We start from the raw sequence: 13,051 nt of genomic DNA, 5'->3' as shown, positions 1-13,051 counted from the left end.
CATGTAATGTGAGTTTCACTATATTCTCTGTAAATATATTGAAATGCAATTAAAACCTCATCACACATATTCGCGAATACGAAATACTCGCATGATCAGAGACAGGCAAATTAAGTCAATATTATTAAATTTGGAAATACATTAAAGTTTGAAAAATGGAGAGGGACTTCGGAATCTTCAGGAAGTAATTTTTCCCATCCTCCTGTAAAATTACTAGTTAAATCGGACATTTTTTAGAAAATGACCCTTAAAATACCACGTGACAACATTCTTTCTCATATAATCAATCAGCCTCGTTATATGTAAGTTCTCTAGCTCTTTCAGTGCCTACGATACTACCTTGACCTTTTATTTAATAATTCCAACTACTTTCTATCCTCTTGTACCTGAATGGGGTCGAGTTCTTCGCAGCACTTTAACATATTCAGTCTCCTAACTGCAATAATTCTCCCAATTAAATCTCAACACTGCATCATCTTTTCCACATCGTAATATTGAAGGATTTGTTAGCGCATTGGCCCTGCCATGTAAGAATATCTGTAACAGAAATGTAGAGCCAGGCTTCTTAGTGCTGGCTTGATAGCATCACAGATGTGTGTTATGTTTTCAGCCTGTAAGCTGGTTGGATCCTCAAGCAGCACCCCCGAAGGCGGCATCTTAATGAGGAGTACAAGGCAAAATGAGAAGTGAGCTACTTTGCCATTGTTTTCCTTACTGGGATAGAAAGTGCTTTTACAGCACTACTCGTGTACCGAATTTCATTATGCAGTACCAATAAATACCTCAACAGCTTCCATAACGAGACCGGCTACACTTCGTTCTGGCCTGTCCCAAAAGCAGGTGAAAATGTGCTATGTCTCTTAAGAAATATCAACCGGCAGGCTTAACAGATACTTTTAGGCAAAGTATTGGGTAGTTTACTATTGTTCTATTGAATTTGTGCCACATTCTTAACTTTAGTGGACAAAATCTGTACGATGCCTTAGTAATCATTAACGGTGAGCATGACTTGGAGTTCAGTGTGACATTTAGATGTATATTTAAAGGAAATACAAATGCGTTTTGAGGGAAACCAAGCAATGTACTTGTGAAGAAAGTTCCAAAATAACAAAATACACACACAAAGAAAGAAAATTCAGTATCTCTTTTCGCGAAAGCCGGCTGTAGTCTCTCCGTAATGTGATATGCATTTTAGTGTAGGCTGAATGTCTCTCCAAAACTGGAAATCTCGTTTCTGAATTTTTGACTTCATGATGATAAATCAAACCCATGTCCCTCAGTGTAAACGTAACACACCTTTGCAAGCTGGGCTGGCCATCTGGAATCACCCGCGAACTGACAGGTTTTCCATGTCATTGTGTACATTTTAAACTCGTCATTCAATTAGTGGCGGAATATACGACGTCTATACACGATATGTCCACTATACCAGGCGAATGCGTAAGTCTTTTCCGGTTTCACTAAGAGATGGCACCAGCGAACTGTACTCAGCGTATGAATTTGACACCATACGTCAATTTGTTCGTCTGACATTGAACTACCAACACACACAAGCTGAGTCTGCCAAACACTAGAGTCTGTGTTGTATCGTTCAGTGATAATGTCGACGTCCGTGCCTAAAAGAGAACATTTGCAGCACGCTGTAGAAAGTCATGGTATGCTGGCAGAAACATATCCTGAACACCCTCCATCGATTAGAATATATGAGACATGATTTCGACAATTAAAATGTGGTGATTTCAATGTGAAAGGAAGTGCGCGCTCTGGTAGACCACAAAAGGGTTAACACTATTGAAGCCCTGCGAAACCATTAATGCACAACACTATCGCCAACAAATGATTAACATAAATCACGCATTGATCGAAAGACGACCGGAATGGGCCAGAAGACAAGGCAAAGGGATTTTGTTACACGACAATGCGCCGTCTCGCACAGCGAAACCAGTGAAAACATCTTGAAATCAATTGGATTCTTCCGCAACCGCCGTACCTCCCTGATGTGGTGCCATCTGGCTATCACCTCTTGGCATCAATGGGGCACGCGCTTGCAGAGCAGCACTTCAGCAATTGTTAGGAAGTTGGAAAATGGCTCGACGAATGACTTGCCGCTAAGGACACCAATTTATCTGGCATGTATTCATAAATTACCTGAAAGATGGGCAAAGTGTGTAGAAGCCGATGGCCAAATTTTTTAAAACGTGTTTTCTTTACCACAAAACCCGGCAAATTCTTATGCATACACCTGATAATAATAATAATAATAATAATAATAATAATAATAATAATAATAATAATAATAATAATAATAATAATAATAATAATAATAATAATAATAATAATAATGACCGCCTCTGTGCTGTAGTGGTGATAACTGCCATTCCGCATCCCGGAGGCTCGGGTTAGATTCCCGACTCTGACATTAAATTTTAAAAGTGGTACGAATGCTGGATCGGGGTCCACTCAGTCTCGGAAGGTCAGAGGAGTAGAGGTGGGTTCGATTCCCAACCTATCCATCCTCGATGTGCTTTTCCGTGGTTTCCCACTTCTCTTCAAGACAAATGCCGGGATGGTACCTAACTTTAAGCCACGGCCGCTTACTGCCCTCTTTCTTGTCTATCCCTTCCAACCTGAAAAAAGCAGGTTAAGCCGCCTGGGCGATGTACTATTCCTCCTACCCAGTTGTATCCCCGATCCAGAGTCTCACGCTCCAGTTCACTGCTTTTGAGGCGGCAGAGGTGATATCCCTCGCTGAGTCCCAGGGAGAAATCAACCCTGGAGGGTGAAGAGATTAAGAAAGAAAGAAGGAAAGAAAGAAAGAAAGAAAGAAATAAATAATAATAATAATAATAATAGTAATAATAATAATAATAATAATAATAATAATAATAATAATAATAATAATAATAATAATAACAGTAGTACTTGATATTTTTGTTTGACTCCGAGCTTGAATGTTCAACGATGCAGCTTTCGGTTTAAGGGTTGGTCTCAGGAAGAGTATCCAGATTTAACATCTCTAAAGGAAGGTACAAGATTTTATTTCCCGATTGTTGTATCATCAACGCACCTATGTACATCACTGCAATAAAACAAGTTATCAGCTTATATACACAGGGCTATTCTGTGTGCAGTTTCGTAGCCGACTTTGAAATTGAAACTCAACCAGTTAGATTGCGTCAAATTAAATTGTTTGCACCTGGTAGCTGAGGCTTTACTATCATTATTACTATTATTTCAAGTTGCTTTACGTCGCACTGACACAGATAAATGTTATGGCGACGATGGGATAGGAAAGCGCTAGGAGTGGGAAGGAAGCGGCCGTGGCCTTAATTAAGATAGGGCCTCAGCATTTGCCTGGTGTGAAAATGGGAAACCACGGACAACCATTTACAGGGCAGCCGACAGTGGGGTTCAAACCTATTACCTTCCGAATGCAAACTCACTGCTGTGCACCCCAACAGCACGGTTAACCTCGTTGGGTATTATTATCATACTTAGTAGTAGTAGTTGTTGGTTTATTTGTTGCCTTTCGGCATTGAAAATATTCCAGTTACAATGTTAACAGGGCATATACTGAATACAATCAGGCACTTACAGCCTGTAACTAATACGCCACGCGATGCTTATATCAACTAAATCTGAAATAAGTCATGCTTCCCCCCCCCCCCCTGTTGGTTTAAGATTTCTCTCATCCACACTTCTCCATCCCTTCTTTCCTTCATTACGTCATCCTTACGAATCCTCCCTTCTTTTTTTCCGCTTTGTCCATGTACACGGACACAAATTATTATTATTATTATTATTATTATTATTATTATTATTATTATTATTATTATTATTATTATTATTATTATTATTATTATTGTTATTATCATCATTGTCTGTGTTTACATTTACCTATCATTTTAACCAATTTTTGTGTACTAAACATCTTCAAGGACCCTATTAAATACAGTTGTTCACAATACAAAAATGATTACAATTACGACTATTAGAACAAAGTTCAAAGTGAACGTGACCGAGGATAATGAAAGCAAAAATCTTGTCATTCGTTTTTTTTCTGATGTAGTGGATTATTGTTCAGACTATAACTTCTTACGATGATAAACGCAAAGGGGTGACTCATGCTGCGGTTCGAGTTTGCTTACCTCCGAGCAGGTGCCGCAGAGCCGTACACGTATTAATAGACCTACTACCTGAAGTAAAAACGAAGGATTTTAGGAACACGATATACAAGTTTAACGATACAGTTTTCTCAAAACAGGAATTTCTATCACCGTTATAAAAGCAGTAACTTAGTTTTTCGTTCTATAATGATCTAACGCCAAAGCTCATGTTTCCTCGTATTTAATCCAGAACAACTGCATGCAGGGTGGCCCACCCAAATTTTTCGCCCCAAATGTCTTCGAATAAGCTGAAGATAGCGATGAGTTGTTTTAACTAGGGGAATGATGATTAAGGGGCACATGAAAGAACGTGAAATATGTGCCCTGTGCCCTAATGAGTACCAGTGCAAGGATGGCAAGTTGATTATTTTAAACGGAGCTATACTCATTTCTGTTATTTACAGTGTTGTGGTTAAGATTTCGACATTAATGTAGAGAAGACAAATGTAATACTCGTTAAGACGTACTCTATCCCTACATTTCATCTCATCATTAATGAGAAGCCCGTTGAGTGTGTACGAAAGTACACATGTCTTGGTATGATCATAAATGACCAGTAAAATCCTGAAGCGGTGAAGTTTTGTAGTGGAGCAGTCATGGATGTCTTTAATAAATGGGCAACATATTCAAAAATTATGAATTAAGGTGGATGTTACACATTTCATGGTCAAAATTTGCATTATTAATTTATTAATCATTTCAATAAATAAGCTTTTCTCGTTCATTTGGTGAAATAAAAAAGAAAATATCTCCAAAGCCTCCAGGGATATGCCCTTTAGTTGCTGTTACCTAAGATGTCTCTTTAATTTCACACCACCACGCGCATATTACTTTGTCGCCTAGTGCTCTATCGTAAGTATGTAACTTTTGTCCAAAGAGTTTTGAATAGTGGTGACCGGATCAGAAAGCTGAGGCTCAGGGATCTCTACAGCAGTGCACTCATAAGAACGCTCTTGTCTCTACTATCATGCAGGTAATAAAGCCAGTATTCAGGAATCTTGTCCAGACGAAAACTGTGCCCATGGACTGTATATCTACAAGTGGTGACGGGGCGTGACCTGCCCTGAGGAACATAACGGATAGGAAGAGCAATGTGACACACGAGGTATTGCTCCTTAGACGACGATATTCTATTTTCTTTTATGGACCTCTTATTGTTATTCACCTAGGTGAAAAGCGCCTATCACCATTTTCATCATCATCATCATCTGTTTACCCTCCAGGTTCGGTTTTTCCCTCGGACTTTGCGAGGGATCCCACCTCTACCGCCTCAAGGGCAGTGTCCTGGAGCTTCAGACTCTTGGTCGTGGGATACAACTGGGGAGTATGACCAGTACCTCGCCCAGGCGGCCTCACCTGCTAGGCTGAACAGGGGCCTTGTGGAGGGATGGGAAGATTGGAAGGGATAGACAAGGAAGCGGGAAGGAAGCGGCCGTGGCCTTAAGTTAGGTACCATCCCGGCATTCGCCTGGAGGAGAAGTGGGAAACCACGGAAAACCACTTCGAGGATGGCTGAGGTGGGAATCGAACCCACCTCTACTCAGTTGACCTCCCGAGGCTGAGTGGACCCCGTTCCAGCCCTCGTACCACTTTTCAAATTTCGTGGCAGAGCCGGGAATCGAACCCGGGCCTCCGGGGGTGGCAGCTAATCACGCTAACCACTACACCACAGAGGCGGACTATCACCATTTTCAACTAGTTAAAATGTATTTGGTGTGAAACTCATAGGTGGACCACTGTGTGTTTCAGGAAAATGTTACCCACGGTGTAACGGAAAAATAAATGTTTCAGAATTGAACTTATCGTCCGAATTATGTGGGTTAGTGTGGTGTAGCCTGTCAGGGTTGGAATTTGAATATACTAATGGGGGGAAAACGTATGATTTTTGAGATCGAGCAAGCTGTTAACGCCTCGACTAGGCAGCCCGCTGTAAATTTGTGGTAGGTATATTGTCGTATAAAGGGCTGCCTGGCCGAGGCGTTAAAGGCGTACTCGGCTCGCCCGGAAGGACGTGGGTTCGAATCCCCGTCAGGAAGTCGTAAAATTTAGGATACGATTTTTCCACTTCCGGAGGTGCATATGGCCCTGAGGTTCGCTCAGCCTACACCAAAGTGAATAGCAGGTTAATTCCTGGGGGAAGAGGCGGCCGGGCGTAGAGCTAACCAAGGTTACGAAGAAGCCTTTGCCTCCCACCACTCCAAAGGCCTTCATGGCCTGTACGGAGATGACTTTGCTTTTCTATATTGTCGTATAAGGCCCGACCAGTCCAGCTGAATTCATCGCAATGGAAAAACTAGTATCAACAGTTAGGCATCTACGTTATGTGCATGCTCTAAAACCATACATTCGATAGCTCTATGGAATCAATTAGAAACTGAAACCAGAAACAGGATAAAATCTCTGCCCAAAGCTGAAGGCAGTTGGAAGAGTAGAAAAAAAAAAGAAACACCACTATTCGTTACCTCGGCACAAAGCAAAACATACGGTCAACATTGCCTCCAGAAATGAGTGCCAGATTGATTGTTTATGCGGTTAGAGGAGGGAAGCTATGAGCTTGCATTTGGTGGATAGTATCTTCGAACTCCACTGCTTGACGACCTGAAGATGGTTTCCCATTTTCGCACGAGTAAAATGCTGCGGCTGTACCTCAATTAATGCCACGGGCACTTCCCTCCCACTCCTAGCCTTTTCCTGTCCGATCATCGCAATTAGATCTATCTGAGTCCGTGCAACGTAAAGCAACTAAAGAACTAAAAATTATTTGTCCTATTTGATTTACGTCGCACAGAATCGTAGAGCTTATAAGGGCACGAGTACATATGCCAGGGTAAGGACTGGGGACGAATACCACTAAACGTTTTCCTGATAGCGTACGGCGTATCTTCTAGAGTATGATGCCCTCTCTCTAGCCACGAAATGTGTTACGGTGATTCCAGGTGCGCAGATGGGTGAGAGGGGAGTGGCCGTGGGCTATAAAGGGAACGGCCCGGCATCTTCCTTAGCGAGGAGAATAGGAAACCACGGAAAGCCATTCTCAGGACACCGGTCTGTAGGGCCAGCACACCGCCTCCCGAATGCAGAGCTGTAAGGCCTCAGACACCGAATAGTCGAAGCCACTTTGCCCGGTACTTGGAACGAAGTGGCTTTGCCCTTAATTTGGGTACGGCATCACCATTTGCCTGGTATGAATATTGGAAACCACAGAGGACCAACATCAGTGCTGCCGAAAATGGGATTCGAACCTATTATCTCCCAAATACAAGTGAACAGCTGAACAGCTATACACATCGAACCGGGTAGCTAACTCGTTCAGTACTATTAATGAATTCCTATTTGCAACAGTAACTTATAACAAACTTAAGGAAACAGCCCTTCTGGATCATTTGACTGTATTTCCTCTTTCTTTCCCACAAACTACTGAGCCATTTTACTGTCTTTTTTTCCGGAGATGATGGGGATTGCTACGAGTCGGGGATCGATCACGTTGCGGCATGGTACAATAAGCTGCTGTCTAGAGCATGTACGCATCGCTGGGGGTCTCAATATATGACTTATCGATTATGAGGGAATTCTCTGACATGATTCGTCTCTGTTTGGAAGAAGCACATTGCATGTATCTTGAATCCGTATTTGAGCTCCACACGAGCAGTGGGGTCCTGGGATCTAGAACAGACAGGAGTGATCATGTTCACATCACGTTGGCTGGTGTCAGGGAGGAATTGGGACAGTGGCGCACGCTCAACTGTCCACGCTGCAGCTACTGTAGAAGGCAGAAATGAATAAAACCGAGTCTAAAACAGTGGCTCCGCTACTCAACCCATGGGTACTCTTAAAATTAAGAATCTTGTAGCTCTTCAGATTATAAGAAATGGGGCTTATATGGCTTATAACCAACTATCCTCTGCTAAAATTCTAAAGCAAAGTTTTTTTTTAAGTTTATAAGCGAAGGTTTTAGACCCTTTTAAACACACAGCCAAACATACTCAGTGAATGAATGTATGGGACAGAGGCAAAATCCGTGCGAGTTGGCCGTGCGTTTAGCGGCGCGCAGCTGTGAGCTTGCATTCGGGAGATAGTGGGTTCGAACCCCACTGTAGGCAACGCTGAATGTGGCTTTCAGTGGTTTCCCATTTTTCACACCAGGCAAATCCTTTCGCTGTACATTAATTAAGCCACCGCCGTCGACTTCCCACTCCTAGCTCTTTCCTGTCCCATCGTCGCCATAAGACCTATCTGTGTCGGTGCGACATAAAACCAATTGAAAAGAAAGAGAGAAGACAGTAAAGGCTATGTTGCTGTTTGGGTCATCAGTCATTAGACTGGTTTGATGCAGTCCTATCCTCTGCTAACTATTTATTTCTACGTAATTACTACATCCTACATCTACACTGTTTGTCATATTCATAGTTTGGTCTACTCCTGCCGTTCCTACCACCTACACTTCCCTAAAACATAATGAATAATTTAATTAATGTTATTGATTTTACGTCCCACTAGCTACTTTTACGTTTTTTGGAGACGCTGGGGTACCGGAATTTTATCCCGCATGAGTTATTTTACGTGCCGATACGAAGCAGGCATATTTGAGCATCTTAAAACACCACCGGACTGAGCCAAGTTCGAACCTTCCAACTTGGAATCTGAAGGCCAGCGTTCTATCGTCTGAGCCACTCAGCCCGGCAGAACTAGCTGAACAAGTTGTGGGTGTCTTAAGATGTGTTGTGTTATTCCATCTCCTCTGCCGCTCATATTTTGTCACGAAACGAAATTCCATACACTTGAAGAGCTGAGAATTCGTGATGGATACTGGTTATAATTTATACACACTTTCTTCAGGATAATCGCCCCTCCCCTCCCCTCCCCTCCCCTCCCCTCCCCCTCATCCTTGGCGCAACAGCCCCGATGGGCCATGGCCTACCGAGCGTCCGCTCCTCAGCCCGAAGCGTGCTGAACGTGAGATGTCTTGTAGTGTCAGCACGACGAATCCTCTTCGCCGTTTTTCTTATCTTTCTAGACCGGAGCCGCCATCTCACCGTCAGATAGCTCCTCATCGTCACCTTAAGACCTATCTGTGTCGGCGCGACGTAAAGCAAATAGCAAAAAAAGAAAGCTCCTCAATTGTAATCTCGTAGGCTGTGTAAATCTCGAACCAGTCCTCAAATCCAGGTAAAGATTTCTGATCTGGCCGAGAATCGAACCCGAGGCCTCCGAGTAAGAGGCATATACGCTACCCCTATACCGCGGGGCAAGCGCTTTGAGGACAGTTATTCAGTAAATTGAAACACTTAATTTCAAATTTGAAGTCCGGCTTCTTGGCTGAATGATCAAAGTCATAGCCTTCGGTTGAGGGGATCACGGGTTCGATTCCCGGTGCCGTCGGGGATTCAAATCACGTATGGTTAATTCTTCTGTCCCGGGGACTGGGCCTTTGAGTTCATACCACTACTCTCTTCTTCACACACTCACAACACACTCTAGGAACAACCACAGAAAAAAGCGATAGTAATAGTGAACACATCTCTCCATATATGGTTGGCGTCAGGAAGGGCATCCTACGTTAAGACGGGGCCAAGTCAACATGTGCACCACAGATCGCACCCGCAGCCCAACCAAGGAGTGGGAAAAGCGATGGGAGAAGAATTTTAAAGTTGAAGGTTGATATCGGTTTAATATTTTACTTTAGCTCCCTATAATTTTGTATGGCAAGAAGGCACCGCAGTTTGGCTAGTATTGTAGGTTTTACTACTGGAGTCATTTTATAAACATAAGTTATACTCAGCCTTAAGTTGGATCTTAAACTGAATTAGCTGGCTGCGGGATATGAGTCGAGTAGCTTCAGGTTTGCATTCGGAAGATGACGGGTTCGAACCCCAGCATCGATAGCCTTAAAGATAGTTTGGTGTAGTTTCTCAGACCAGAAAATTTTTTGGACTTCATTTCAAATAAATCCGCATCTGTGCCTCGTTAACAATCATTGGCTTCTCCCGTCCTATCGACGCCAGAAAGACTTGTCTAAATTGGCGCGATATTTAAAACCACTGACAGAAAATATTGAATTAATGGTTATCGTGCTGGCCTTTGGTCCAAGAGATTCTGGATTCGATTTCCGGGCGGGTCGGGGATTTTAACCTTTGTTGGTTAATTCCGATGTTTCTGGGACTGGGTGTGTATGTGCCATCTTCAGCATCAGAATTCGTCATAGCTAGGGCCTCATCCTCACAGACGCGCAGGTCGCCTATAGGCTTCAACTCGAAAGACCTGTACCAGGCCTCTCCGGGGGCCACACGCCATTATTATTTTTGCTAAGGGCTTTACATCGCACCGACACAGATAGGTCTTATGGCGACGATGGGATAGGAAAGGCCTAGGAGTTGGAAGGAAGCGGCCGTGGCCTTAATTAAGGTACAGCCCCAGCATTTGCCTGGTGTGAAAATGGGAAACCACGGAAAACCATCTTCAGGGCTGCCGATAGTAGGATTCGAACCTACTATCTCCCGGATGCAAGCTCACAGCCGCGCGCCTCTACGCGCACACGCCATTATTAGAGAGATCCCATTCTCATACCAACCAAACGCTGGGGCTTCATTATCAGCGCTAATTCTTTCTGCTGTATTGTGACGATAAGTTGCTAGCAAATTAAAAGGAATAATCTTAATCTGACCTGAGTAGTGAAGTCAGTTATTCCTTAACCAAAATAGTTGATCGGATACTGCCTGATATCGGTTACATTTGAGGGTATTTAAATGCGCTACGTTTGCTTCTTCGTATTTGTGTGAGCAATTGTTCTTACAAATGAACCATTCCAAGTCAAAATACCAATCCCTTTGGGTGAGTGGTGTACCTGAAAACTACATTTTACTGAATGAGACCCAGATTTTAGCGAAATGGTTGAAAATAAAAAATATAATAACATAAAAGTATAATAAAAATTAAAAAATAAAATTAAAAATAAAATAAAGTAAAAAATAAAAATAAAAATAAAAATAAGAATAAAAATAAAAAGTATAAAAGTGTAAAAGAGAAACCTTGTAATTCGGTATTCGTTTATTGAAGCCAAAAGTACAGTATCTGAAACCGTAATCAGTGTTTGTTTGAGATTCAGCGAATACCAGTTCACTCACTGACCATTTGTGCCTCCATCTACGGGTTTATTCCATACTACGTAGTGTTTCCTGTCTTTGTGGGTTGGTTATCAAGTGGCTCGTGGTTTAGCCCATACATTCACTGCCTCTAAATGACGATTCACTATATGAAGCAAGTTAAGAATCTATTTGACAACAATTCAGGCTGCACAATCGTTAAGGACTGGCACTACCAGACCACATGTCGAGTTACTCACGCAAGTACGTGTATGCCAGCTCACTAAATTTCCACCGACGACAGCGTTCCTCCAACGTCGGGTTTAGAAAAAGAATTGAAATGATTTTGAAGCGCAATTAAAAAAATATGTTTCTTGTTTTTATATGAATATTGATATCGTGAAAGGTTATTGTTTCAAAAATTTAGAATTCATTTCCGGTGAATTGAACCTGAGTAAACATAAGGTGTAGAAATACAATCTTGCCCGTGTATCGTGGTATTATAGAGGTGAATAAGGCACTAAGTTCTCTGAAATATTGTAAATATCCTGCAAAAATTTGGTTCTTGAGCAACTGTCAGTACGCAACTTACAGCTATCGATTACATTCCAAGTATGCAACACATCAGATTCACCAAAATAAATGGGAAGACAGACAGGAGTGAGGTTTAGCAGGATTTGTTTGTGAGCCAGTTTGTTGGTAACAACGCCATAGAAACTCATGCGCTCTTCTCATATTTGACCAAGTTATTGCGGAGTGGGCCGGAAGGGTGGGATGAGAGCTCCAGTCGAAAAACTTCTTCAGTGAGTGCAAGTGTAAGCGACGGTCAATATTTCCCCACCTCTGGATTAGGGAATGTTTTTCTGGGTAGTCTTGAAGAAAATATGAAATACGATTGAGATACGTTTAAATAATTTCATGTTTTCAACGTGCGTTCTATTGCTCTAGGTTTTAAGAGACGTCAAGTGGTAACATTCCCCCGCACAGCAGTTCTTGAACATACACAGAAGTCAACGACACTTAAATAAAGAAATAAATAAATAAATAAATAAATAAATAAATAAATAAATAAATAAATAAATAAATAAATTAATTAATTAACCGTGTGAATCCCCTAAGGGCCATGGCCTCCTCCAATGCAGAGACAATGCTCAGTTTAACTCATCAGGTGAGCAGGATCTGAAGAGCATTATCAACAACTCTTAAACGTTCTCAAATATAATATTATTGACTCCAGTAAGGATCGAACACTAACCTACTGCACTATTGAGTTCGACTAAGGCATGTGTGTTTTCACGTGTTGTAATAAAAAAACTGTCTTCGTCATTGACCGGATCAGGGATGGAATGAATGAAGCATATATAGGCTATTAGTATGATGGGGTCGCCACTCCAAAAATGATTTATTAATGGTATGAAATGAGAATGGGGAGTGTTGATGGAATTTCACGTGTTATAATATAATTTATAAATTTAAGATTTTGTCCATACATACGTACATTATCATTATAGACTGTTATGCCTTTCAGCGTTCAGTCTGCAAGTCTCCGATAATTTACTGAACGTCGCCACAATCCTCGATTTGCGACTAGTGTTGAGGCCTCATATAGTTCTGTACCTCTTATCTTTAAATCGTTAGAAACCGAGTCTAACCATCGTCGTCTTGGTCTCCCTCTACTTCTCTTACCCTCCATATCCTTATGTAAATAATAGAATGCGAATGCCGTATTTAAATTTCTCTCGGGTTATGAGAGACGCCGTGCTTACTTGAAGAAGAAAACTTAAATAGCGTGTTTATCCCTTTATT

This window comes from Anabrus simplex, chromosome 2, assembly GCF_040414725.1.
Source record: "Anabrus simplex isolate iqAnaSimp1 chromosome 2, ASM4041472v1, whole genome shotgun sequence".
NCBI classification, from domain to species: domain Eukaryota; kingdom Metazoa; phylum Arthropoda; class Insecta; order Orthoptera; family Tettigoniidae; genus Anabrus; species Anabrus simplex.
This window is presented reverse-complemented; position numbering follows the sequence as displayed.